The 27,901-nt window shown below is 40.6% G+C and overlaps 1 pseudogene across 1 annotated transcript; it reads right to left on the reverse strand.

Annotated features, from left to right (window-relative positions):
- Positions 1-5,221: 5,221 nt before the first annotated feature.
- On the reverse strand, positions 5,222-7,549 carry LOC148044161 (E3 SUMO-protein ligase KIAA1586 pseudogene; annotated as a pseudogene). Its single transcript, XR_015697660.1, has 2 exons — positions 5,628-7,549; positions 5,222-5,334 (listed from the first exon to the last, which is right to left on the reverse strand). The product of XR_015697660.1 is annotated as an E3 SUMO-protein ligase KIAA1586 pseudogene (transcript).
- Positions 7,550-27,901: the final 20,352 nt, after the last annotated feature.

Below are 27,901 nucleotides of genomic sequence, written 5' to 3' on the forward strand. Positions count from 1 at the left end.
ATCCGAGGTGGGTGAAATGAGGACCCAGACTGTGGGGGTGATATGCTGACTCTGTAAACCGCTTAGAGAGGGCTGAAAGCCCTATGAAGCGGTATATAAATCTAGCTGCTATTGCTATTGCTAAAATTGCGCCCAGAGTATAAATTACAGGCATTTGCCTGCTGCTCCTCAGTTCCAGTTTTGAATCAATAAATATTGTTGTAGCTATGCTCATCTGGTTCTTGCTTACTGAAGCACACTACACAATAATGATGACTTCTGAAACATAAAAAGAGTTTAAAGATCCTACGACCCCTTGTTGTATCACCGAAGATCCCCCTTCTGCAAGATTTATCTTCTCAGGGCTGGTTGAAGTACAAACTTCAGGGACAGTAAAATCTGTCATCCAAGTTTTGATGAAGAGGTTTTTTTCTTCAGGCTGATCTTCTCTGGCTGTGTCAGAAGGATGAGACTTTTTCCTTTTTTCAGTTCATTGTCAAGCAAGAAAATAAACAGAAATCACCAGACAACTAGTGGAGAGTCAAAATGCTTATTTTCAGTCAAAGTTGTTTAGCCTATCATTTGTAATAGAATAAAATGCATCAGTTTATTAAAATAGTTTCTGCTCCATCCCTGGAACAGCTTCTTTTCATAATCTGTTAAAATATGTTTCCTTATCTTCAAGTTACAGCAAACTTCCTTATTTATGGTTAAGCTGCAGTTTCTGTTTCTACAACTAAATTGGTATTTTTATCTTACCTATATGTGTGTTTTTCTCTATATAAGGTATATGTCTTCTTTGACATAAATTTTGCTCCATGATCTAGTCCTTGTCTATTCTAACAGGAACTGGCAGTACTATCTATATTCCAGCAGCTGTCATAAGTGGTGTTACAATTCCTTCAAAATGGATGAGGAATGGTGGAAAATGCAGGCAATATCAGGGGATACTTGCCTGGATTCAACCTGTGAAATGGGGAACACCCAGTTAGGTCTCTTGAAAGGACACCTGTCAGGCAAGTAATTGGTTTTTATTTTGTGTTAAGTAAATATCAGTGGCTAATATCATGTGAATGGATTTGATTTATATTTTACAATGTCTTAATTAACACCGGAGAGTAAGCCATTCAAAGAAGCCCCCCCCCCCCTTACATTACTACATTACAGGTAATCCTTGACATACAATCACCATTGGGTCTGGAAATGTTGTCACTAAGCAATGCATCGTTAAATGAGTCATTATGTAACTATACCTGATTTTTCAAACTTTTTTGCTATGATTGTTAAGTGATTCCAGCTTCCCCCATTGACTTTGCTTGTAGAAGCCAGCTGGGAAAATTGCACATGATGATCACATGTTCTCAGATTACATGCTGGTTACCAAATCACTGTCACGTGATCATGAAGATACTGTGATGATTTTAAGTGTAAGACTGGTTGCAAGTCACTTTTTAACTTTAAATGATTGCTAAATATATGATCATAAGTTAGTTATCAAGTGTATGATGCTTGTGATGATTTGGCATAAAGTAAAGGCAGACAGCAAGGAGCTTGAACTAGAGGCTTGTGTTTATTCAGGGGCAGCCATCTTAAAACTACCTTCAGCCCCAGATGAGGTCATTAAAGAAGTTAACTGTTTTCTAACCTTCTTAAAGAGCTAGGCATAACAATTGAACTTGAAATATAGCATAAAACATACACATCAGGGGTGGGTTCCTCCTGGTTCGCACCGCTTCGCACGAACTGGATCGTCGGTGAACCCTGAAGTAATTAACTTCCGGAACGCCGGTACCACTCCTGGCCCCTGTCGCTGGGTGCCTGCAGGGTTTTTCTTTTTAAAAAACGCCTCTCTGGATGATCTTGAAAATCTGCAACATTGCTTTGGAAGGGGACAGATGGGAAGCATTTCCCCCTGCCCCCCTCCCTGGGTGCCTGCAGCCAAGAAGCCTGCAGCCTTAAAGCAAGCCTTTCTCACAAGTGAGAGAAGTTCTTAATTGCCTTTACTGTGCAAGATGCAGAAGGTTCCGAGGATGCAGGCAACCAGGGATGGGGTGGGGGAATGCTGCCCGTCTTCCCCCTCCCAAAGCAACCTCGCTGGTTTTCAAGATCGTCTGCAGAGGCATTTTTAAAAAGAAAATGGTCTTCTTGGGAGGGGGAATGGGCTGCACTCAGAGGAGCCGGTGGGTTGTGCTCCTGGTTCTGAGGATTCCCCCCCCCCAAAAAAAAAGACCAGCTGCCCATCTCTCCAAATCTTGTGGCTTTTCAGGATTTTCTTTTTAAAAAACGCCTCTCCGGATGATCTTGAAAACCTGCAAGATTGCTTTGGAAGGGGACAGTTGGGCAGCATTTCCCCCTGCCCCCCTCCCTGGGAGCCTGCAGCCTTAAAGCAAGCCTTTGCACAGTAAAGAAAATCTCACGAGCGAGAGAAGTTCTTAATTGCCTTTACTGTGCAAGTTGTGGAAGGTTCCAAGGCTGCAGGCAACCAAGGATGGGGTGGGGGAGTGCTGCCTGTCTTCCCCCTCCCAAAGCAACCTCGCAGGTTTTCAAGATTGTCTGCAGAGGCGTTTTTAAAAAGAAAACGGTCTTCCTGGGAGGGGGAATGGGCTGCACTCAGAGGAGCCGGTGCTTGGGGTGCCCTGAAACAACGCATCCCCGCCACCTCATTCTACTCAGCAAGCGGGGACATCCCATCTGTGCCTGCTTCTGCTGCCGCCACCTCCGCTCCCAAATGCAACTGTCAGCTGCAAGCAGGTGCCTGAAGCTGCTGCTTGCAGTCATTTACGGCTGCAGATAGATTGTGCCTGTAGCCGGAAGCTCTTTGCCCTGTGAGAGCTCCTCTCCAGCACTCCTAGTTTGGTAACATCATCAGTGTTAGAAGGGAGTGGGGTTCGGGGGGAAGGAGGAGAAAGTTAGGACAAAAAAGAAAAAGATAAAGAGGGAGAGGACTGTGGGGTCCTTTGGTGTTCTCTGATCATGGTAGTTTTTAATTATTTTAGGGAATTTGTATTTATTTATTGTTTATAGAATGTTTATTACAAGAAATGTTATTCCTTTTTGCAAATGTTTTATTTGTGATGTAATATGTTGCTTTTAAATGTTCAGACCAGGTTTATGTGTCTCAAAGTGGCTGCTTTTCTATGGGCAGGCCAGGTTTGTTGCAGGGCAGTGTGTTTCACCCTCCTTGTTTAGGTAATTCTGATGTGGTTGATGGTTCTGTGAGCGCCTGTCCTTTATAATTTTCAACATTGCCTTAATGGTTTTTATTCCAGTGACTTTGTCTTTCCTGTCCTTAGACTTAGGAAAAAAAACCTGGTTTCATTGGCAGTCTTTTTTTGCGGGGGGGGGGGGGGATTCTTATTTTTTTGGTGTTTTCCTAGCACTGTCATAGTTTGTGTGTGTGGGTGTCAGGGGTGGGTTTCAAAAATTGTTCGAACCACCTCTGTGGGCGTGGCCTCCTTTGTGGGAGTGGCTTGCCACCCATGTGACCGGATGGGAGTGGCTTGCCACCCATGTGACCGGATGGGAGTGGCTTGCCGCCCATGTGACCGGATGGGAGTGGCTTGCCGCCCATGTGACCGGATGGGAGTGGCTTGCCGCCCATGTGACCGGATGGGAGTGGCTTGCCGCCCATGTGACCGGATGGGAGTGGCTTGCCGCCCATGTGACCGGATGGGAGTGGCTTGCCGCCCATGTGACCGGATGGGAGTGTCCAAGACGATGTCACTGAATTCTTTCCCCCAACTACAATATGATTAAAATAAGTACAAAAACAATAAAAGAGCTACTTACAGATGGAAGATGCCTGTTCTTGCCAGTCTTCAGAATCACGGACTCCAATGAATGGGCTGCACAAAGAAGAGACACAGAAAGCAAGACTTTAATTGCATGCACTGCATTGGGATGAAACCAGCACACAAAATAATAGAAAAGGAAAATTACTCTCCTTTTTTGCATCTTCTGCACCACCACCTCACCATCTTGCTCCAAATACCTGCATAAAGGACAGACACAGAAAGAAACGCCTTAATTGCATGCACTGCATTGGGATGAAACCAGCACACAAAATAATAGAAAAGGAAAATTACTCTCCTTTTTTGCATCTTCTGCACCACCACCTCACCATCTTCCTCCAAAAACCTGCACAAAGGACAGACACAGAAAGAAACGCCTTAATTGCATGCACTGCATTGGGATGAAACCAGCACACAAAATAATAGAAAAGGAAAATTACTCTCCTTTTTTGCATCTTCTGCACCACCACCTCACCATCTTGCTCCAAATACCTGCACAAAGGACAGACACAGAAAGAAACGCCTTAATTGCATGCACTGCATTGGGATGAAACCAGCACACAAAATAATAGAAAAGGAAAATTACTCTCCTTTTTTGCATCTTCTGCACCACCACCTCACCATCTTGCTCCAAATACCTGCACAAAGGACAGACACAGAAAGAAACGCCTTAATTGCATGCACTGCATTGGGATGAAACCAGCACACAAAATAATAGAAAAGGAAAATTACTCTCCTTTTTTGCGTCTTCTGCACCACCACCTCACCATCTTCCTCCAAAAACCTGCACAAAGGACAGACACGGAAAGAAACGCCTTAATTGCTGGCACTTCACTATCTCAAGGAGGAAGACAACACAGAGCACACCACACCCAGCAATAAAGACAGGTACTTACAGGGGAAGCATCTCTGGCTTGCCGGTCTTCTGCACACCACCGTATTACATCTAGGCTGATTGGCTTTGCTTGGCTCCAAATACCTGCACAAAGGACAGACACGGAAAGAAACGCCTTAATTGCTGGCACTTCACTATCTCAAGGAGGAAGACAACACAGAGCACACCACACCCAGCAATAAAGACAGGTACTTACAGGGGAAGCATCTCTGGCTTGCCGGTCTTCTGCACACCACCGTATTACATCTAGGCTGATTGGCTTTGCTTGGCTCCAAATACCTGCACAAAGGACAGACACGGAAAGAAACGCCTTAATTGCTGGCACTTCACTATCTCAAGGAGGAAGACAACACAGAGCACACCACACCCAGCAATAAAGACAGGTACTTACAGGGGAAGCATCTCTGGCTTGCCGGTCTTCTGCACACCACCGTTTTACATCTAGGCTGATTGGCTTTGCTTGGCTCCAAATACCTGCACAAAGGACAGACACAGAAAGAAACGCCTTAATTGCTGGCACTTCACTATCTCAAGGAGGAAGACAACACAGAGCACACCACACCCAGCAATAAAGACAGGTACTTACAGGGGAAGCATCTCTGGCTTGCCGGTCTTCTGCACACCACCGTATTACATCTAGGCTGATTGGCTTTGCTTGGCTCCAAATACCTGCACAAAGGACAGACACGGAAAGAAACGCCTTAATTGCTGGCACTTCACTATCTCAAGGAGGAAGACAACACAGAGCACACCACACCCAGCAATAAAGACAGGTACTTACAGGGGAAGCATCTCTGGCTTGCCGGTCTTCTGCACACCACCGTTTTACATCTAGGCTGATTGGCTTTGCTTGGCTCCAAATACCTGCACAAAGGACAGACACGGAAAGAAACGCCTTAATTGCTGGCACTTACACCTTACATAAGAATAACACAATGAAAGAGATACACTCAAGTACTTACTTGTCTTACTGCTTTTCTGGTTGTTGATATCTCCATATTGTTCTTAGGCTTCCCGATTCCTCTGTGGCAGCTTTCTTCTTCTTTACGCGTGGATCATCAGCCGTGTGGTGGTGCGCTCTGAGCCAAACTTTCACAGTAGGAATTGGATCCCATCTCTCAACAGGTATGCCAACAACACTTATCACCATCTGGTTACTGATGTTTGGAATGCTTAGGCTTGTTCTTTGGTGTGAACATATGAGGTTCATTTTTGAGAACCCCCTTTCCGCCTCTGCTGAACTCACAGCAATTGTCCTGACAATGTCTCTAGCTCTTCTGACAGTGTCAGGAATTTTGTAGTTCTTTGGATTTTTCAGCACATTTTCCAAAAAATCCCTGTAGTCGTTCAAATCAATTTCATAATTAAAAACGCGGCGAAATTCAACCAATGCTTCCTCTCCATCAGCCCATGGAACGACTACATCTTTCATGTCCCAGCTATCTGGCTCCAAATAGGTGATAAAGTGTAACTTTTGTGCTGCTGGCAATAGGCTACCTGTTCTTAGATGGTCGCAATCCATCAGCCTTTTCTTTAAGTTGGTGATGATGCTTTCCAAAAGTTTTTCACGGGGAAGGGCAACAAACCGTTGATTTGGAGCTAAATTCATGTTTTGGTAGGCTTGTGTTTCTAACAATTTCTCAAGTTCATTCTCATATTCGCCCTTTCTCTGTAGTAGCACTTCAACACCATCGATTGCTCGCAACACTAGCTTTTCGGCCACGATGATGTTTGTTGCTCTCTCCTGTAGGGAATTTGACAGGGCAGCAATCTGACGTAGGATGTCAATCATCAGGGCCAAATCCTGCAAAAAATTTAAATTTTGAAAGCGGGAAGCCATGCCTGGGAACCTTTCGTTGCCTTGAAAAAACTGATATAGCGCTGGATAAGCACGCCACACAGCCATGGTTGCCCTTAAACTACAGGCAGCCCATCTTGGTCCCAAAACTCTGCCAATCTTCACTATTTCGATGCCCAATTGCTCAGAAATGTCGAATAGGTCCCTCTGGCTCTTGCAGGATTTGTGGAAGATGGTGTGCACTTTATCCAGGAAGATCTTGAAGTGGTTGACCTGCTTCACTTCTCTTATTGCATCATCCAGCACAAGTTGCAGGCGGTGGTTCAAGCAGTGCCAGATGATGATGCTTGGGAATTCTTGAGTTATTCTGGCGCTGACTCCAGATTTTCTTCCAAGCATAACGTTGGCGCCATCGGAGCAGAAAGCGATTAAGTTCTTCCGTAGATATTCGGTGGTGAATCCAACTTTGTGCAAGCTTTCCATTGCTGCGGAATATATGGTCTCCGCATCTTGTCTCTCTAATTCCAGAAGCTCAACGAAGATGGTTGCTGGGCATTCTGGATCCTCAACTCTAACAAAAACTATCAGCACTGCTGTCATTGAAAGTGTTGAGGCTTCATCAATTATTAGGCACACCTTTCGACTATTTGCAATAATCGTTGAAAACACGGTGGTCTTGATCTGTTTCGCAATGAAGTCCATAATTTTTACTGCAGTTCTTCGTGAATGCAAGCCAACTCCAACATCCACTCCAAGCGTATTCAGCAAATTTACTTGCGCTTCGATGTCTGAGAATGGATTACATCTCTGCGCCAGATCGTAAACGGTGGAAAATATTGTGCAGGTACTGGATAAATGTTTCTCAGTTGACTTATCCAGGGATTTGGTGAAAGCTTCCTGCTCCTGTTGCTTACTGGTCTCCACGCAAATAAGGTGTGCCTTTGACTGAAAATGTTCCCTTAATTTTTTTCTCAGCGATGCTTGTTGTACATCCTTGCTTTTCCCTGATGTTGACACCTGGAAATGTTTCCACTCTTTGGAAACATGAATACCTTTCTCCAACGTGAACATGGGTTTTGCACAGTATGCACAACCCAGCTTCTTGTTGGATACTTCCAGTCCATCAAACCTCTCCTTGAAGTTTGTGTATTGCTGCAAATTCCAGCAGTCAGGAAGTTGTAAAACTGCAGTGGAGTCGATGGAATGGCTGTTTTCTCCGACCTCAACTGGTGGTAGTGGTTGTGCTGGCGGTGCTGGTGCGGCTGGTGGTGCTGGTGCAGCTGGTGGTGCTGGCGGTGCTGGTGCAGCTGGTGGTGCTGGTGCGGCTGGTGGTGCTGGTGCAGCTGGTGGTGCTGGTGCGGCTGGCGGTGCTGGTGCAGCTAGTGGTGCTGGTGCAGCTGGTGGTGCTGGTGCAGCTGGTGCAGCTGGTGGTGCTGGCGGTGCTGGTGCAGCTGGCGGTGCTGGTGACTGCTTTGGATCAGCTGATTCATCAACTCTTGGCTTTTTGCAGAAGAAAGCGGTCAAACTCTGTTGCCTCTTCTTCATTGTGCTAAGTAGATCTAACTGCTGCCAAAGAAATAAAACAATATTGGACTCAATTGTGGTTGTAAGTTGAGGACTCTGTAGGTAACAAGAAGGGACCTCTGCTTTCAACCAACAATGTACAGTCTTTTCAGGAAGGATGAGAAACAGGAAAGATATAAACAAACAGGAAAGATATAGTCTTTCATCCAAGAAAATAGTTCAAGAATGAATGTCATATTCCCAGAGCAATACAGATTTCCTTTTTCTGAAATTTAGTTCTCAGTTCCAAAAGACAGGAATATATGAATGCATATGAAATTATGAATTAGTACTTAGGTCGGTCCAAGAAGCTATTCAGAAGTTAGTGGTTAGAAGAGCAATCGTAAAGGTAGATTACGTGGGATGTGTTTGCACAACAGTGGAAAAACAGAGATATGTAAATGAATAAATATTACAATGTGCAGGAATAAATAAATTGACAATTAAAATCAAGAAGGCTTTGAATACTTTTTCACGTGGGATTGGTTTTAGCTATTGCCAACTAACGGAAACAGGAATTAGAAAGCCAAAAGTATGAAAGAAAAGACCAATTATGTAAAGAAAGGTCCCTAAAATGTATAAGGAAATATTACTAGATCATTATTAATGCGTAGATAACTGCGGGACATTACACACACACACACACACAAACTATGATGGAAAACACAAATAAATAAGAACAACCCCCCCCCCCAAGACTGCGAATGAAACCAGGTTTTTTTTCCCTAAGCCTAAGGACAGGAAAGACAAAGCCACTGGAATAAAAACCATCAAGGCATTGCGGGCAATTTTAAAGGACAGGCATTCACAGAACCATCAACCACCTCAGAATTACCTAAACAATGAGGGTGAAACACACTAAATCTGATTTTCTAGGATACATACACTTAGCGACCATGTTTCACACTTAGCGACCATTTTCACACTTAGCGACCGTTGCAGCATTCTCATGGCCACGCGATCAAAATTTTGATGCTTGGCAACAGATTCGTATTTATGCTGGTTTCAGTGTCCTGGGGTCCTGTAATTGCCTTTTGTGACCTTTTGACAAAGTCAAATGGGGAAACCAGATTCACTTACTTATGTTAGTAACTTGTCAGCTGCAGTTATTCACTTAAGAACTGTGGCCAGAAAGGTGGTATAGTGACCAAAGTTACAATGGCATTGAAAACAGTGACTGATGACCATGTTTCACACTTAGCGACCATTTTCACACTTAGCGACCGTTGCAGCATTCTCATGGCCACGCGATCAAAATTTTGATGCTTGGCAACAGATTCGTATTTATGCTGGTTTCAGTGTCCTGGGGTCCTGTAATTGCCTTTTGTGACCTTTTGACAAAGTCAAATGGGGAAACCAGATTCACTTACTTATGTTAGTAACTTGTCAGCTGCAGTTATTCACTTAAGAACTGTGGCCAGAAAGGTGGTATAGTGACCAAAGTTACAATGGCATTGAAAACAGTGACTGATGACCATGTTTCACACTTAGCGACCATTTTCACACTTAGCGACCGTTGCAGCATTCTCATGGCCACGCGATCAAAATTTTGATGTTAGATCCCAAGGTTTCAGTAAAACTATTCAATCATAATTAGTTTCATGCATTAGGATTATTTCAAAGCACAAGCAATAATTCATATTTCATTTCAAACTATGCCAACACACAATAACATAAATGAAACCATTACTAATATTCCACACACAATAAGTTACAATAAAACTATTATAAAAAATTCAATGCACAATACATTTCAAAGTATTGAGTGACGAATACTTTAAAAAGGTTTATTTTAATTTATTTTGGATAGAATCTTTTTTTAAATCGTCTAAGACGATTTAAAAAAATATTATATCCAAAATAAATTAAAGTAAACCATTTTAAAGTATTCTACACTCAATACTTATATGTAAAACTATTATAAAAAATTCTATGCATTAAATAAAATATTTTAAAATACATTAAAATAATAATTAAATAAAACCGGGCCACTTACCAGCAGCAGGCAGAATCAGCAGCACTCCGATGCGATGGATGGATCCTCGTCGCGATGGCAGGCAGCAGGAACAGGTAAGAAACCTGACTGGAGGGACAAGGCTAGGTAAAGTCACTTAGGTTGCCTGGCATGCTTAGCAAGCCAGGCGAGGGTAGAGGGGGGTGGGGGGTTTGCTTCCCTAGCGAAAACTAGACGGTCGCAGCCACGGCCACGCGTAGTACGCGAGGCCGCGGCTTTTGCAGGGGAAGGCCTGGAGGACTTCCCTTTCACAAGCGAGGCCGCGGCGGTGCCGGCGCCGCCCACACCACACGGAGGCGGCCACGCGTAGTACGCGAGGCCGCGGCTTTTGCAAGGGAAGGCCTGGAGGACTTCCCTTTTGCAAGCAAGGCCGCGGCGGCGCCGGCGCCGCCCGCACCACACGGAGGCGGCCACGCGTAGTACGCGAGGCCGCGGCTTTTGCAGGGGAAGGCCTGGAGGACTTCCCTTTTGAAAGCGAGGCCGCGGCGGCGGCGGCGCCGCCCGCACCACGCGGAGACGGCCACGGGTAGTACGCGAGGCCGCAGCTTTTGCAGGGGAAGGCATGGAGGACTTCCCTTTCACAAGCGAGGCCGCGGCGGCACCACCGCCGCCCGCACTACATGGAGGCAGCCACGCGTAGTACGCGAGGCCGCGGCTTTTGCAAGGGAAGGCCTGGAGGACTTCCCTTTTGCAAGCGAGGCCGCGGCGGCGCCGGCGCCGCCCGCACCACACAGAGGCAGCCACGCGGCCTACGCGAGGCCGCGGCTTTCGAAAGTGAGGCCGCCCCCCCCAACGACCAGAAGACGGCCACGCGTAGTACACGACGCCGCGGCTTTCATGAGGGAAGGCCTGGAGGACTTCCCTCGCGAAAGCTAGGCGGCTACCGGCGCCCCCCACCCGAAAGCGGCCACGTGGCCTACTCGAGGCCGCGGCTTTCGCAAGCGAGGCCGCCGCCGCCGCCACCCGGAGGCGGCCACACGGCCTACGCGACACCGCGGCTTTCACGAGGGAAGGCCTGGAGGACTTCCCTCGCGAAAGCTAGGCGGCTACCGGCGGCCCCCCCACCCGAAAGTGGCCACATGGCCTACTCGAGGCCGCGGCTTTCGCAAGCAAGGCCGCCGCCCCCACCACCCGGAGGCAGCCACGTGGCCTACGCGACGCCGCGGCTTTCACGAGGGAAGGCCTGGAGGCCTTCCCTGGCGAAACCTAGGCCGCTACCGCTGCCACCCCTACCCCCCCCAGCTTCCTACCGCCGCTACCACCGCTGCCGTCGCCACCGCCCACCCGAAGTCCCGCCGCTAGCGTCCCGAGTCTTGCCGCCAGGGCTTGGTTGCTTACCTGTGGGGAAAGCAGCAAGCTCCTGGAAGGCGAAGGGAAGGCGTGAAGCGCGAAACGAGGCATCTCGGCAACAAAGTTAACAAACCCTTTGGAAAAGACTCTTTGAGAGAAAGATTCTTTTCAAAAGAGGAATGTTAGCCGTTGGCGCCACACTTTTAAATGAAGCCAGCCCGCTCACTGATTGGCTGGACTCCAGCCAAACAGTGAACGGCAGGCTGCGCTTAGTCCAGACGGGCGGGGGAGCGCGCGACAGGGCCCAGGACCGGTACCGGCGTTCCCGGAAGTTCCTTACTTCCGGGTTCACCGACGAACCGGATCGTGCGATCCGGTGCGAACCGGTAGGAACCCAGCCCTGGTGGGTGTGGGTGGGTGTGTAATGTCCCACAGTTATCTACGCATTAATAATGATCTAGTAATATTAATAATATCTAGTAATAACGTCATCTTGGCCACTCCCACCAGGTCACATGGGTGGCAGGCCACTCCCATCCGGTCACATGGGTGGCAAGCCACTCCCATCCGGTCACATGGGCAGCAAGCCACTTCCACAAAGGAGGCCACGCCCACAGAGTAGGTTCGAACAATTTTTGAAATCCACCCCTGATACACATCATTACAATGCTGTCAATTGTAGATCTGATTGTACTGTGCTAGTTTCACTATTACCTAGATCAGGTTCTTAAACTAAGAAACTTTAAGATCTGTGGACTTTAATTCCTAGTCTTGCAGGATATGCTTTGGGCAATACTATAGTCATTGTGAAGTGTGTCACTTCTCTGTAATTAAATCTTTTAAAAAAACCTTTAAAGTTTTCAGTAGTTTCAGTAGTTTCCAAATGGAATTTATTTACTATATTATTTGGGGCTGGGAGGAGAGTTTGTATTCAGCAATAGCAGTAGACTTAGCAGTAGACTTATATACCGCTTCATAGGCCTTCCAGGCCTCTCTAAGCGGTTTACAGAGAGTCAGCATATTGCCCCCAACAATCTGGGTCCTCATTTTACCCACCTCGGAAGGATGGAAGGCTGAGTCAACCCTGAGCCGGTGAGATTTGAACCGCTGACCTGCTGATCTAGCAGTAGCCTGCAGTGCTGCATTTTAACCACTGCGCCACCTTGGCTCTTAAGCAAGTTCTGACCAGTTCTGGAGAACCAGTAGCAGAAATTTTGAGTAGTTCGGAGAACCAGTAAATACCACCTCTGACTATCCTCGCCCCCATCTATTCTCTGCCTTCTGAGTCCCAGCTGATTGGGGAGGGAATGGAGATTTTACAGTAACCTTCCCCTGCTCTGCCCACCAAGCCATGCCCACCAAGCCACTCCACACCTACCAAGCCTCGCCCATCAAGCCACACCACACCCACCAAGCCATGCCCACAGAACCAGTAGTAAAAATTTTGAATCCCACCATTGCTGGGAGGATGTGTTATGGGTGTATATTTCCAATTAAACTTTGCAAATATATTATGCTTTAAACTTTCAGAAAATATTGAAAAGCTTAAAAAATACCTTTGCCTGAACTTAAGGTGTTGATGTATTTTAAAAGTACTCATAGTATAGCTTGTTTACAAATATTGTATTCAGGCCCGGTTTCAGCAGAGGTCAATACATTCCAAGCAAAGTTATGTTAATGATTATCTTTAAGGCTTACAAGTAGCATTTCTTGATGGATTTAGGTAAGACATATCTGGAAGGTTTCATACGTGAGTGACCTCTCCATCACCTGAGTTTTGATTCTTCACTTTGATAAAATGTCTGAAAACCCCTTGTTCAGGTTAAATGTATAAGTGGCTCTATTGTGAGAAGTTTTCAAACCACACAAAACGTTTTGTGTAAATCAAAATGTGAAAGTTGAACCAATAAACCTCATTTTGTAAGATTATCACTTATGTGATGTCTATTAATCTCTTCCTCAAATAATATGCAAAAATGGTAACAAGTTCATATAATCCTTATACTATATAAGAATCAATATTTTCCCCTCCAGTGCTACTGCTTGATTCCTTCACAAGATTATTATACTAAATCTTAAACTTGGCAAAACAAATTCCATGTCATTTTAATATGCTGCCCGATAGCAAAATTCTTTTTATTACCTATGTTTTCTGCTTACACAGTAAGATTTATATCCAATGGTATGTGTACCCTGGAGTGGTTTTGGAGAGGTGGTAATTGGTGTAAGTAATTAAAAGGTATTATAAAGATACTATATCTTTTCTTCCTTAATTATTTGTAAAGAAATAGGGTAAGAAAAAAAGATCGCGAGGACATTGTCAGCTTCGTTCAAACCACTTTATTGTCACAAGGTTTACATATTTTCTTTCTTAATCACTTCTGGAAATTGCTTGTTCATTTTTTATGCATTAAGAACAGTGGTGGGATTCAAAAAAGTTTACTAGGGGTTCTGTGGGCATGGCTTTGTGAGCATGGCAGGGGAAGGATACTGCAAAATCCCCATTCCTTCCCCACCCCACTAACCTGCTTTCCAGCTCTGTTCTTCTGTTCAGGGCAACAAAAGAAGATAAGCCGGGAGGCTGGGAGGCAGCGGGGGCAGTGCCAGCCTATTTTCCAGTTCTCCAAATTACTCAAAATTTCTGCTACAGGTTCTCCAGAACCTGTCAGAACCGGCTGAATATCACCTCTGATTAAGAACCTTCAGAATGACAAGTTTCCTTACACTAGACGTATCTCCTTCAATCCTGAGTGGAAAATGTTTTATGCAAATTTAAGAACTTAAAAATATTTTTCTAGAATAAATAGCAAAACATTACAAATGAACTAAGGGGCCAGATGAGTTTGAATGTAGATTTTGAAATTAATTATAAGAATGCTTTCTTTGAATTGTTTATAATTCTAAAAAAATATGAAGATTTTACAATTGTGCATTAAAAAAAGTTGTCATTGGAAAATTCTTGTTGATTTTTTTTTAAAAAAATAGTATTTTGAGGGTGTGGCACTGAGGGAAACCAGAAAGAACTAAGGATTATAATTAAAAGAAACAAAGATAATGGGAACAGAATAGAATAGAATGATTGAATAATATAAGTCTCACCATGTTACAGTTATTCCATTAAACACATCCTAAAACAATAGATTTTTTTAGTGATTAGACCAGTGATGGCAAACTTTCTTGGCTGTCATGCCAAAAGCGAGGGGAGCACAGGGCGGTTGTGTGCCAGCATGCCACATCCATAATGCTATGTGCATGATTCGCCCCAGCGCATGCGCATGCACACAATTAGCGACCCCCTGCCTTTGCCATGGTTTTTTTTGTCTTCCCCAAGCGCCAGAGGCTTTCTAGGAGTCTGGGGAGGGCAAAAACAGCTCTCCCCCCGGATGCCCTCCAGAGGGCGAAAAACAGACCTCTGCGGAACCCAGATGTTCAGGAGTGGTGACTTCCGGTTTGTCCATTGGGCCAATAGAAATGCATAGAAATTATCATGTGTTATCATCAGCAAAATTTGATAAATAATATAAATACATCAATGTAGGAACAATGTGAAGTTTGTTTTGTTGGCATTAGGGTCTTAAACCCTTTCCCCCCAATATCAACATTTTCAACAATTCTCCCATGGAGGTTACTTTACTTTTGGAATACCAGTTCTCACATGCATTGGCTCTTATGTTTAACAACCACCATATCCAGAAAAGATAGCTGCACATCTTCTTCTTTAAAATAAAATAATTAACAATTTGGAATATAATATCCCTAAACAGCTCAATGACAAATTAGTTACAAGGTAGTAGAATATCATTTATGTTTTCTGGTGGAGAAAGCTTAAATAATTGTCAAATTGTTATTTAGCACTGCCACTGAAAATCCCCAGGTGTTTTCTTTGATGTTTTGCATATCATTGAAAACAATAAATATCTTCTAATTTTACAACAAATCCTCAGATGCCCATATTTACTAAATTGAATATCCTGCCATTTTAAGGCATTAAGAATAATATCTATTGCTTGGCTTTAGAGCTGAACATGTTTGTAATAAAAATAAATTTTGCGAAATAAATAACCACTGTTCTGAAGAAACAGCTTTTGCAAAAAAGAGCCCATCCCATCTAAATCAACATAAGAGCCATCCTTCAAAGAGAACTTCAAAGTATATGGAATGCAAGACAACACTAACAACAAAAATAATGGATCTCATTTGTAGTTGACTTTGACGTAGCATTTCTTTCCCATTGCCAGCAATCAGTTTTAGTCCACACTATATCTATTTTAACAATTTCTAAATACTTTACTAAAAAAAGGAAAAAATGGAAAGTCTTACATTGAAGTGAGGCAGGAAGGGGTACACAGGTAAAACCCACCAGGGGTCTGCCAGGTTGAGTGGCCCTTAATATGCTGAAAACTATAACTTCATGTTAGCTTGACATTTAGCTTTAGTGCACTTTACTTCCAACTTCCTCATAAGTATTGCAAATATTACTGGAATATGTCATAAGTTACTGCACAAAGATGGCACAGGAAATCAACATGGGTGTAAGATACTGAGAATAGCAATATTACAAATAATGTAGGAATCGCATCAGCATTTTTCTCATCCTGTTTTTAAAATTTGTAAGATTCACTTCTGCTTCTGTACTTTTCCAAAAATGTACTTCCCTGTCCTAAGCAGAGGGCTTGGACAATCAATATGAATACGCCTATTGTAATGCCTCTTGATTGACGAAGTTTGATTAAAGGTATAAAACCACTGCCCAGGGCGTAGCCCAGGCAGTTCAGATTTTGGTGTGCGAACACGCTGAACTCTCAATGCATCAATAAAGCTGTTTCTCTCACACCTTCGTGGTCTCGTGGTCCTGGTCTTTTGTAAGTAGATTGCTAAACAAAACCTCAATCTGCTGCTACAGAAGCATTATAAAGATAAAAGGTAAAGGTTCCCCTCACACATATCTGCTAGTCATTCCTGACTCTAGGAGGCAGTACACATGTCTAAGCCAAAGAGCCAGCGCTGTCTGAAGATATCTCCATGGTCATGTGGCCTAAATGCTGAAGATGCAGAGAACACTGTAACTTCCCCACCAAAAGTGGTTCCTATTTTTCTACTTGCATTTTACATGCTTTCGAACTGCTAGGTTGGCAGAAGCTGGGACAAGTAATGGGAGCTCACTCTGTTATGCAGTGCTAGGGATTCAAAACGTTGAACTGCCAACCTTTCTGATTGACAAGCTCAGCGTCTCAGCCACCACGTTCCTATATATGTATAATCTATAGAAGCATTATACTTGTCACCAAATCTATCATCAATATTCCTGGATTGTATTATTGAGAATATAAAGAATTTCATATTTGCTTCAGAGAAACAAACTTCTTAAGAACACCAGGATGGTAGACTTCACTATAGAAAACAAAATCTCATTTGCTTGTGAAAGACAATGTTAATAGTAACAGGTTCAATATATAGGTAAGGCATTTTTTCAGTGCCATTGTAAATTTGAATGGTTACTAAATGAATGGTTATTTGACTTATTGTCAAGGATTACCTGTATTAACTTTCCTCAGTCAATGTGACTTCCAAAATGTTTTCAAGGCCTTGTGTCAGACTGGATCTTCAGTGTCAAATAGAGCTAGATTTGGGATGGTGAACCTATGGCACGCATGCCACAGGTGGCACGTGGGGCCATTTGTCAGGTCATGCGAGTTGTTGCCATGTCAGCTGGCCAGTGTGCATGCGCACACTGGCCAGGTGAGTTCAGCCTTTTTTAAAGCCATTTTTTGCCCTCCCCAGGCTCCAGAGGCTTTATACAAGCCTGGGGAGGGTGAAAACAGCCTGCCTACCCCCCAGAGGCCCTCCGGAGGATTCAGGAGCTTCCTTAAAGCTTCTGGAGTGCAAAAAACCAGCCCGGAAACGGATTTCTAGTTTGCTTATAGGGTCATTTTTGGTCTGCCAAAGCCTTCAGGGAAGCCTCCTGAAGGTCCTGAAGGCTCCGGAGGACTAAAAATGGCCCTATGGACAAACTGGAAGTGACCTGGTTTGCTTGTAAGGTCATTTTTCATCCTCTGGAGCCATCAGGGAAGCCTCCAGAAGGCCCCTGAAGGCTCTGGAGGGCTTAAACCAGTCCTACGAGCAAACCGGAAGTCCGTTCCCGAACTTCGGTTTGCCCATAGGGCCAGTTTTTTGCGCTCCAGAGGCTTCAGGGAAGCTGAAGGGCCTCTGGGAATGGGGGTGCTGTTTTCACAGTTAAAAGCCTGGGCTTATTATCCGGGGAGGTCTTATTTGGGGGAAAACAGGGCATTGCAGATTATTAAGAACTTCAAAATTCAAATGGAAAGAAAAGTCATGGATCTGAATATAAAGTAGAAAAATGTGATATGAAAATATTGACACAGTCATTCGGTTTTGTTACATAGGAAGATATCATGATAACAAACACCAGTATCTATGAAACAGACTATTTGAGACTTGACAGCATTTAAACTGTGATTTTAAAAAAACAACAAGTTGAATACTATTATTAAATATACAAGTCTCAGAAGTGTTGGTATTAATTAGAATAAGTAACTTTTTCATTCTCTTCCTGCATCTCTAAAAATACTTACTGGCTCACAAAGAAGCTGAGTGACATAAGAGATGTAGTATGTGCAAAAAATCCAATTAGCAAACTGTTTGATGTGTACTAGAGTGTTGGGGAGAAGAAAAAAACCCAGAAAAATGAACTTGGGAACAGATGGAGTAGCTATTTGCTTGTGCTATAAACTATCATTGGGAGGAAAACATGAATGGAAATAATGACAATGAATTTCAGATTGAACAAACTAAATAGCAGTGTCTGGAAGTTGAATCATGGCAACTGGACTTCTTTTCTTTTTGGTTTGAAATGTCATTATATATGGGGTCCCATAACTGAGGGGACCCAACACCTGGCTGTGGATCGGTATTTGGCCATAGCATGACAGAAATCAGGCCACACAAACAAGTGAAGCCCCATCTGTGGAATGCAGGCAGCATGTGAAACCATGCTGCCTCAGGTCTATGGGGAAAAAAACTATTTCCAAAGAACTGGACCCTAGTGTCCAAAAGGTTTGGGCCTGCTGCTCTAACCAACTTGCTAAGACTAAAGAAGCTACTACAGTAGGATAAGTAGTGAACTGTTTCAGACCAAAAAGAAAAGAATTCTAATTGCCATGACTTCCAAACAACTTTACCTGGATAATTAAGAATCTTCATCAACCTATATAGCAGTGAATTTTTCAAAGTATTCCTAAATATGAAAAAATGCACAGAAAATTCAATGAAAGAAAATGAGGCTACATAATAATTAGGAAAGATTAAGTTTTACTGCCCTTTCATTACTTGTTGAAAAAAGTTTGTTTCCCCTCAAAATAATACTCATTTCATTACCCATTTCATGTTAGGTAAGCATGTCACTTTGGAGATTTAATAACCTGAGATGAAATACTGAATGGCTTTTAACAATATTAGCAAAAGAACAACAGCAGCAGCAGCTGAAATGCCACAAGGCACTAAATGGTTGACTGGCTTTTTAAGAAAGAACCAAAGAGTGTTCTAAACAGACCAACAGTATTTACAAAATAGAAATTTCATAAATGAAAAACCTGCATTTTTTTCTGGTTACAAAAACATAAATCACATTACACAAGTTAGTTCAGCAGAAATAAACAGGAAGTTTCAGAAGAACTGCATAAATTCTAATCATATAACAAGGAATGTTACAACATTGTCTGCTGTTGATATGCACCTATTAATGTAATAATGCATTGCCTAAGCCAATTAGCATTTTCTCACAAAATAAACCAAGTTATTTTAATCTTTAAAAGTAAGCTTTGAAAGGGGAAAAATAAGAAATACTAGCAAGAAAAATAAATAAAAAATATATTAATCAATTTCATGAAATATCGTCAATCCTTAAAGTTCAAGGACTTAATTAAAAAACAAGGATTGCAATATAAGTAAATTATGGAATCATTATGGAATTTATTTTTTTTGTTTTTAAACTCTTTCCTGTGTGGAACAAAATAGAATGCTAGGCAGTAAAGTAATATGATAAGCACCAGCAAATGTATCAGAAGTGATGGGAGACCATAACAATAACTAGGATCTACTTATTTATTAAATGTTTACTTCATCCAATTTCCCTTTCTTCCAAAACTTCCAAAAAATAGCACAAAGCTGTTATTTTAGAAAATCTTGGTAACAACAATTGCTTGTAAGTTACTATATTTCTTGATGATTTGTAATTAAATCCCACAAAAGATTTAAAATGGTAAAGCTTCGATTAGATTTGTTCAGAATGAGATACTGAATATTTATCAAGGTTTCAGTGGCATCTAACCGTGATATTTAGCTCCCTCATCAGAAATCATCTTTTTATTTTCTTTAGCAATTTTATGTTTACCTTTTACTTCATCCTTGCCTTCACTGTTGTATTTTGTATTTATCCATCTCGCTATTTAATTCTACCATAGCAACTATTTTTCTTATGACATTATCTTCATAAACAAGATTGCATTCTGAATATGCTTCCTAAGGCACTATTCCTTAGTATCATCTTTCCTCATAAGTCATAGCCTCTCTGATACAGGAACTATTCTGCAGTAGCAGATCATGTTCAGATAACTACTTTTATTTAGGGATTTCTAGAAGCTATTATTTAAAGTAATTTTCCATTTCCTTCTCCAACCATCTCTAAAGAAGAGACTTGAAATTTAATCTTTGCACGTAGTATAAACAAAAGAATTCTGGCTAACATTACTGCAATCAACAAGTCCTACGCAATTGGAAAACTAGAGAGAAATCAACTAAAGAACCAACAGTAGATAAATTACAGCAGTATCTGCAAGAGCATCATTTCCGAATGATATAAATAGGAAGGTACCAGTTTTACCTGCCTTTAGATCTATTTTTCTATTTTATGCACCTGCAAATCAAATCCATAAAAGAAATTTAAATGCAAACATTGGGGAATGGAAAAGAAGAAGTTCTAAGTTTTACATGTGGATTTCAAAACATCTAGCAGATACATAAATGTTTGGTGAGATTATTTGCTGGTGGGACAAACCTATGGCACTTTTGCTAAGGACTGAATAATGCAAGGAACAAAAAGGTGCATCCAAAGTGTTAAGCCATTTGGAACATTTATTCAGAGAGGCAAATCTAAGATTAATCCATTGATACACCTTTGATGCTCTTGAAAAGATATCATGAATGATGATAAGTAAATAACTTATGGCAGGACTTCCAAAATACACAGTGAATTTTATTTTGAAATACAATGAAGGTCTCTTGTTGTTTCCTCCTTTCATATTTTATATTTTAATTTATTTTCTTCTTCATTTAATCCTTCTCAGTCATGCTGATTTAGAAGAACTCTGTTTCTATTACATCCAGAATGTCCACAATTTCATAAAATATTTACTGTAGTACTTTTACATCACCACACTAATGCATTTAGTGGATATTTTTAAAGAGTCATTTTCTAATGAATATTATATTTCAAGCACAATTATTTTCAGCTAGTGGTAAATGTTTAGTTCCATGTTTTTCTCACTAATATGCTGCTTTTGGGGACACCTACAAACTCCTGGCTCTCTGTCATTCAAACGTTGAATTATACATAGTAACATGACATTTCACTTCATGGAAAACAAAAAAAATATTCTTGCCTTTCCAGTCTTGTCACTCACTGTTTGCATATGTCCCCTACTGACCATGTTTGCAGTCCTTAAAATTTAGGGTTTTTGGACAAATTTAATGTTTGATTTTTGCTTGCCTTGAGCTCTATTAATCTTAAAAATCAAATACTATTTCACATGCTGTCCTCCAAGTACACCATTTAATTCTCTGGTGACACTGAGAACTTACTATATATCAGCATTCTGTATCCATCACTTTTTGATCTGTGCAATATTTCTTATCTGTCTGATACCTAATCAAGTGTTCTAGTCTAAGATGTAGCATCCAGGAACTTGCTGCATTTTAAATTTATCTAGAGCAAAGCATATCCTCCACAAAGGGCCTTGAACTCTTAATCTCCAAAGCCAACAAGCCACAGGCCATATCAATTTATCACAGGGCACTGGGGACAAAATTTCATCATCCCCTTCTGAAAGTGTTTCTATTAAAGTCATTTGTTTGGAGGGTATATTCCATCTCTAAAGATTGAGCCGTATTTGTTTATAGGACAGACAACTTTCTTCTTTAGTGCCACTTAAAGCTTTCTCAAAGGCTTCAAAAATTAATATTCTACTCATCTTTAAAGGCAAGAAAAGCAAGAGACCTATCTTCTACTTAGTAGAGCTCTAGCTGTCTAAGAGTTATAGGGCAACAAAGCATGACATAACAAAGTTATATTGAAGGATCTCATTAAAGACAGTTATATGCTGTGTCTAGTCACAAGTAAATGCAGACTAGAAAAAGGGTGAGATAAAGTACTCTTCAAGAGCTAACAGGGCTTCTGCAGACCAATGGGTGTCAAGAGGAGACAACTGACCAAACAGTCACATGATAAGCTCTGTTCCTTTTTTATATGCACCTAGAAGGGGCAGTCATATGATTTTTTTGAGTCACTTATGTGTTTTTCTCCAATGTAAAGGATTTTGTTTGATTTTCGGCTTGAACATGCTGTTTTGAATATTCTAACCATAGATACAAAATAACAAGACACAAAGCTGTTCAGAGATGCATGTCTGACAATTGTATTGTTTGTGCAACTAGGGCTATAGTCTGATGTTTGGATTCTTTTTATCAATTTTTAAAAAAATCCATAAACATCTGCAGGCTTTCTATTCACAACTTTATCTAGCGTATGTAACAGTTGTTGGCGTTTCCCAAAGTGTATGTAGTTTTTTAACCTACAAGTTCCGCTTATAAATACAAATATCCCCAATATAATTGTTTTTTGAATTTAAAGTGCAATATCATACCTCAATAGAAGTTTAGAAGCATTGCTTTTTGCATATGGTTATTTTAATCCTAAATGAAAATTTAAAACTGAAATATCTTCTGAAAACAAATAGAAAAACCTCCACCACTTTTCCTAGAAATTTAAGGGCTTGGAAAATGTTCTTATACAATACAATTCAATAGCAGAGTTGGAAGGGACCTTGGAGGTCTTCTAGTCCAACCCCCTGCCTAGGCAGGAAACCCTATACCATTCCAGACAAATGGCTATCTTAACATCTTCTTAAAGACTTCCATTCACAACTTCTGGAGGCAAGCCGTTCCAATGATTAATTGTTCTAACTCTCAGGAAATTTCTCCTCAGTTCTGAGTTGCTTCTTGTGAGGCCTCTTTCCTCCAACTTGTTCCTCCTCTTATCATGCCTGGAAACAAGAAAGTACTCTAAAGGAAGATTACATTTTTTGCTTTCTGATATTTTTATAAAGGTGCGTCCAGATAGAAAGCTGAAGGCACCATTGGACAGATGGTTCTTCCAAGTCTTTATTTTATTTATTTGTTAAACTTATAATCTTTAAAACACTAGTTCAGTAATTCTCAATCTTAGCAACTTGAAGCCATGTGGACTTCAACTCCCAGAATTTCCCAGCCAGCTTTACCAAGGTGTCAGAAATTCTGGGAGTTGAAGTCCACAAATCTTCAAGGTGCCAAAATTGAGAAGCACATCTAATGAGTCATCGGTGTAACCTGATCCTTTTATTGAAATGATAAAAACAATGTCAAACGGTTGTGATGTACAATCTGCTTCTTTTGTATATATGCACACACAAAAGGGGTGGATTTTATGGTGTGACTTTGCTTTTGTCATTTGAACCCTGTGTGTGCTTTTCTGCTCAGTGTTTCCTTGACCAATTGTTCCAAAAACAAACAACCCCCAAAGCAGGCTGGTTTGAGAAGCAATTACTGATTCAAAGTCATTCAGTGAACTTAGTTGGCTAAAGGTGGACTAGAACCTGGGCTGAGCCAGTGCTAGTGGAGCAGTTACATCCAACTCCTTACCACCATACCATGCAAGAGTTCTGCTGAATTTGTTTTAAGATATGAAAAACCTTGGATATCCTCAATGTACTATTGCATGATACTGATACAACCCTCAAACTTTCTAGTAGGATGTTTTGCAATCCTAAAATTGCACATTGCTTTTAATCCTCCCTCTTTCTGTTTTGATATCTCTCAAGCCACTTCCATCATACTTGCAAAACAACAGTAAAAAACACAAGAAAATGAAAGTATAAATCCTAAAAGAAAGTTGACAGATTTAAAAAGTAGTGCTCCTTCTGAATCTTAACACTTGTGCATGCACACACACATATTAAATTGCTCAATGGATATTTTATACCATAAAGTGGCATAAAATGACCTGGGAAGTGCTTCATAGCCATTCCATTCAGTGCTTTGAAGTCAGTCTCTGCTTTGATTTTTGAATATGAAATGATGGGATGATTCATTTGAAATGTCATAGAATTAAATCCTCCATAGAATCCATCTCTCCCATTCTGTACCAGGAGAGAAAAAAGTTGTGTTTATTTCAGACTGTATAAACCTGATTGTGGTACAGAGGAGAATATAGCTGATCCAAGCCGGTTTCTCATAGAAATAGTGTGTAAGCCAAATCAATCAAACAGTGGATACTTCTCTCAAGAACTTTACGTAATTGAGCATTTCCACCAACATGTTATTTTTTTGTGCAAAAAAAATGTTGTGACACACTTAGGTTTACACTTCAAATTACATCACTGTAGCTTCAGATATAACAATGAGATTTGGCTAATGCTGAAGTTGCTAGAACCCTGTTTGATTCCCACTTATACAATGATTTATGGGCTGCTGGAGGAAAAAAGAAAGATAAATTCCCAAATGCTGGTTTTGCCAAACTCAGAGAAAAAGCCAATATCATTTTTGTTCCATGAATACAGGAAGAAATAGAAAACAAATATCACTTCTACTGCCTAGAGATAAAATTGCTTTTTTTGTTTCTGTAAACACATCATATTATTGAGAAAATCTGCTTTTAAAATATGCAAAATAGCTTACAAGGCGGTGTAAGAGATAAGCCCACATGGTGTCATGCTGTAATCTACCATGCATTGTTGAAATGACATTTATCAAAGGAGAACAGGACAAAAATGAGTTAAAAGTCACCCTTACTATATTGTGTTAAATGAAAAGCATTAAAAATCAATTTTGGTGACATTTTTAAGATGAAAAAAAATTGCTACATACACAGAAGTTATTCTCATCCATCACTTGAAGAAAAACATGGAATTTTCTTGGTTTCTTCATTGTAAATCAGGAAGCGAACATAATTCATATAATATAAGAACTAGAAACATGAGCTCAGATTGGTTAAATAACCTAGTATTGCATTTGATTTAAGAAAGTTCAGAAACTGTCTTTCAAAGCAGTTAAAATCCAAATCTAAACTTTCTTCAAACTTGGTTGAGATTCAGACCTTCTAATGACAGAAAACATATTTTTAAGAATAGAATTCTTTATTGGCAACTGTGATTGGACCCACAAGGAATTTGCCTCCAGTGCATAAGCTCTCAGTGTACATACAAACAACAAAGTGATAAGTCATAGATCATAAATCATAAGTTAGAACCATAAATCATAAGATACAAACAAGTGATAAATCATGAGATACCAGTAGGAGAAGGTAGCTGGAAAGATGAGAAGGTGAGAAAGATGAGAAAAATGAGAAGAAAACAAGGATAATAGCAATACAGCCCTACATGGATAGATATCGTTAGGCATAAGACAATGCTGGGGAAGTTTTGTGTTTAGACACACTAATTAGGTGTGTTAGGTGATTGTATACACAAATTCCTAAGTTTAGAAGACTGATGGCATGGGGGAAATGAAAAATGTTCCAAATTTAGAAAGGAGAGGAAGAAATTATAGTTCTGAGCTGTTCTATTTTTTTCCACCACTGTTAATTATTTTATCAGAAGTATGCAAACACAGGAATTTTTTTTGGTCAGGGGTCTTGGGGTGAAGGGTGTTGGAGACTGAGAAGACAGCATCAGAAGACATACAGATTGCTCATAGTCATTACTGAAAGAATAAAAATACATATTTTTTTATTTATGGAACATATATACAATTCTAATTTTTGGCTAATAACCTTTCAAATGAATTATGTACTCATAGTAATAATAAATTATGTGAGCTATATTCTGCCAGCTTATTTTTCTAGAATTGAGCTGAAACTTCTCATTTCTTTGTAAATGTGTTCTTTCTTCTGAAACATTCTAGTTCTTACGAAAAATATACAGTGTTAAGCTAAACAACTTCTTTGCAAAAATGATTTGCAGGATTTCATTTTAATGCCCCTTCAAACTATTTTCTCTATTGTCAAAGAAAACAATAACATTTTCCTCTATACTCTCTTCAATTCTGTTCTTTTAGCTCAAGATGTCATTCACTCACCAGCATTAACAAGCAAAACATTCAGGATAAACAGACTCATTTTCCTATTATTTTTTTAATAGTTGAAGAGGATTTTTTAAACCACTTTCCCAGAGATTATTTTCCAAAATCTCCCCTCTCCACACAGACATGAACACATTTTGGAAATTAAAAGCAAAGTAAAAACCCGCTGAATAAAACCAAATGTATTCTGCCTTTTGTGAGCAAGATGTTTACCAATACTTGAGAATGATTAATTTCTTGTAGAATAGTTGTCTCCCAAAACTACACGAAAAAGCAAGGTTTATGGGAACTGGAGCTCATTATAGCTTTGAAGACATTAGCTTGTATGTCTCTGTTTGCTATGAAGGGGTATTTAATATATGGTGCCTACAAGTTGCGAATAACCTTATCCTGAAGTTATATTACATGCAGAGGTGGGTTGCTGCTGGTTCAGCCCAGTTTGATTGAAACTGTAGTGGAATTCAGACCTGGGATGCAAAATTGTCAGTGACCCAGGCCTGCCACACCCACGAACTAGTTCCCTCGCTGCCGCTTGGCTTCCGCCATTTTGGATTTTATTGACTGCATGTGCACAGTTCACTGTAAATTGTTCTGTGCATGCACACAGAGCCGAGGTGGCGCAGTGGTTAGGGTGCAGTACTGCAGGCCACTTCAGCTGACTGTTATCTGCAGTTCAGCGGTTCAAATCTCATCGGCTCAAGGTTGACTCAGCCTTCAATCCTTCCGAGGTGGGTGAAATGAGGACCCAGACTGTGGGGGTGATATGCTGACTCTGTAAACCGCTTAGAGAGGGCTGAAAGCCCTATGAAGCGGTATATAAGTCTAACTGCTATTGCTATTGCTAATTTATATTGAACAGCACACGAACGTGCGTGCATGTTGCACATAGGTTGCGAACCAGCAGATACATACAACCCCTGATTACATGTATCTTTTAAAAAGTTTTTTAATGTGGTCATCATCACATCCTGTAGCAATACATCACATACAAGAAGATACAGGTGGGATTGTTATGGAATGTAAAATTTGGGGAAATACTTCTAATTTAATTCTCCATGGTTTCACACGATGGGGGACACTTTTATTTTAAAATAATTTTTTAGTTAGTGATTTTTAAATGAGTAAAATATACATGAGAAAATACAGAAAATGTGGGTAAGTAAGTAAGTAAGTAAGTAAGTAAGTAAGTAAGTAAGTAAGTAAGTAAGAAAGAAAGAAAGAAAGAAAGAAAAAGAACAGAAGGAAAAATATTGAAAGAAGAAGAATTTCTGCTCTTGTTTACCTCAGTTACAGACTTAATATCACCGCCTTTAAAATTATATTACATGGTTTGCTTCTTCCCAGATTCAAACTTTTTAATTGGCAAATCTAGAAACTTATTTTTGTCCATTTTTAATCAAAAGTCCAGTTTTGATGTTTTATAAAAGTATCAGCTTATCCCTGGTCAAACAAGTCAAATTTATTTTCTTTCCTCTTGTTCAAAAAAGATTATAAAAATCTTTTGCAGTATTCTGGTATTATTAAAACTTAATTTAGGATTAAGATGTTGTCCTAGAATCTGGTTTTGATATTTTTAGTACATTTTGTAACTATTCTTGTATTAATTCTGTTCTTGGGAGGAAGAATACATGAATCTCCTACATCCATGTGTCCCTCTTCCCTTTTTAGTTTTTAAATTAGAGCTTCAGCAACTCTCTTCTTAATATCTTTACCAGAATGCTCTGTAGCTACTCTCAGTCTTAGGCAAAAGTTTTCTATTTTAAATCTGGTAGTATCATATTATTATTTTTTGTCTCGTGAGTTATTGTCTCCATCTCATTCATTTATATTGCAGATTATTCAAATTGTTAATTCATATTTTGTACATTGTTCTTCCATTCTCCCTTCAAATGAAATCAAATCATCCTTGACAAATTCAGTAAATAATACTGGCACTGCAAGATTCTTTTCAATTTTTTCAACAATCTTTGTACACTCTCTAGAATAATCTCTTTTTGCTTTATTGATACCCTTTCCTCCCTTCTTTTGTAGCTTTCCTAATATTATCGATTTCTCTCCAGAAATTTGTAGTCCAAAAAGGTAAAGCAAGAAAAATAAGCATTTCTTCTTTTTCTTTAACTCTTTAGACACACTCGGCTATCTGTGATTCTACAGTCACGTGATCT

Source organism: Thamnophis sirtalis, unplaced genomic scaffold (genome assembly GCF_051295495.1).
Source record: "Thamnophis sirtalis isolate CommonGarterSnake01/CBP01778 unplaced genomic scaffold, rThaSir2_p1.2 scaffold_9, whole genome shotgun sequence".
NCBI classification, from domain to species: Eukaryota; Metazoa; Chordata; class Lepidosauria; order Squamata; family Natricidae; genus Thamnophis; species Thamnophis sirtalis.